Below are 2,005 nucleotides of genomic sequence, written 5' to 3' on the forward strand. Positions count from 1 at the left end.
ATTTCATAAGATGTCAAACAATAATTATTATAGACATATAGGTATACATTTCCATAGCAACCAACCATTCAAACAATATCAATTTCTATCGAATTTCGTTTTAATTTATCACTACAGGAAAAAAAAAATTGTGGGAATTTTAATAATTTGCAAATACAATATCCTTCATGTATCATTATAAACAATCGAAGAAAAAATTATATATTTTACTCGCCAGCAAAGTAGATTGACTGCCTTGGCTAAATTCCTATCCTGAACTATCAGCAGCAGTAGTCAATCTACTACTTTGCTGCCTATTAAACCAAATAACCATTTTCTCTGATTGACAGCAAATATCGATTTTGCCGACACATATCAATCAGCAAAGTAATCCTGTTCCAGTCTAGGTAGTAAAATGATCATTCTCAATGCGAATATAACATTCGACATTTTCTGACAATCAATATTTTTTGCCACCTTTCTTTGCCTAGGCAGCAAAGTAAGGGCTTTCCTGCCTAGGAAGCAAAATTATCATTCCCAATGGGAATAAAATATTAGACATTTTTTTATGAAAACATTTATTAGCAATTATAATACTTTTAAAAACATGGAATATACAGACCGAAGTGTAGAACTCTTCATTGTTTTATATAATAAGTAGGTACAGCAAAATAAGCAAGAAGGTAATACATTCTCCGAAAAAATCTTCGCATTTTTCTCCATGCAATAATCCTGAATTGTTTATAATTTCCTTTATTTTTTATATATTTCCTTGACGTTTCAATTTCAATGTTCTGTGAATCTTTTCTGTTTGTTCTAACTACATCATGAGACCTGAACTGATTTCAACATCAGGAAATAAACCACCTAATAAAAGACAATATTTATATAACTTGATGAAATTGAGTAGGTCGAAGGATCATAAATGCTACTGTGAAAAATCGAGAAGTAAAAATCTCGAAATATTGCGGGTGTACGTTGAATTGAATGGCTTTAAACCTTTTTCTCAATCAGCAATAAAAAAAAAGACACAATTTGAATCATTATTATTATGGAAAAAAAATATTGGAGGCGCCGGGCATCGATCCCGGTACCTCTCGCATGCTAAGCGAGCGCTCTACCATCTGAGCTACGCCCCCAGTTGTATAAAAAGCAAGATTTGGCTGCATATAAAGTTATACTAAAAATTCACAAATTCAATTTTTATAGATTGACTAAGTACCTACAGGGTGTTCCAAATTCGATACTCACTACAAGCATCTCGAAGATTAGAAGACTTAGAGAAAAAATCTTCAAGAACCTCCGATCTCTTTTTTCGAAGTAATAAGATACCAGACAGCAGATTATAGTGATATCATAATTCGTTCTCAAGTTACAGGGCGGTTCTTGAAAAATGAATATTTGAAATATTACGTTTTATTTCAATATATTTTTCTAGTAATTTTTATGGAATTTTTTTAACCGCAGATTTGTCGAAAAGTATCCCGTTATTGGTTTCTCAAAAATTTCATTCGTTTCAAAGATATTGAGTTTTTCGCCTAATTTTCTTTTGATTGATATATTCCATTTATACTGAGATTCCATTCATTCTGTATGTATAATTGTATTCAAGTCATATAAGGTGTCCCATTCCAATAAACACCAACTCGCCTCTATATGGCTGAAGCGATAATTAATTTCTAGTTAAATGGGACACCCTATACCTATATGACTTCATTACAATTATTCAATGGACACAACATAATTTTGATCTCGAATTAAATGAAAAATATTTATATATAATGTGTCCCATCGAAAAACTCGGCTTCATCTCGATCTAAATCGAAGTTTTGAAATTATCAGGAGAATAACATTTTGAAAGCTCTCATTTACGGAACCCCTTGCCGTATTATGCCTTTAAAGAACTTAGGTGTGACATTCTAGATTCCAACCTCAAAATTCTGAGTTATTCTGTTCAAGAGTTATCGTTACGGCCGGACGAACAGTATTGAATTTTATTCCTCATCAGTGAGCCGAATCTTATCAT

At 31.9% G+C, this 2,005-nt stretch overlaps 1 non-coding gene across 1 annotated transcript; it reads right to left on the bottom strand.

The window, feature by feature from the left end:
• Positions 1-1,045: 1,045 nt before the first annotated feature.
• On the bottom strand, positions 1,046-1,118 carry Trnaa-agc. Its single transcript has one exon. It is a non-coding gene; the product is annotated as a tRNA-Ala (tRNA).
• Positions 1,119-2,005: the final 887 nt, after the last annotated feature.

Source organism: Harmonia axyridis, chromosome 3 (genome assembly GCF_914767665.1).
Source record: "Harmonia axyridis chromosome 3, icHarAxyr1.1, whole genome shotgun sequence".
Classification (NCBI taxonomy): domain Eukaryota; kingdom Metazoa; phylum Arthropoda; class Insecta; order Coleoptera; family Coccinellidae; genus Harmonia; species Harmonia axyridis.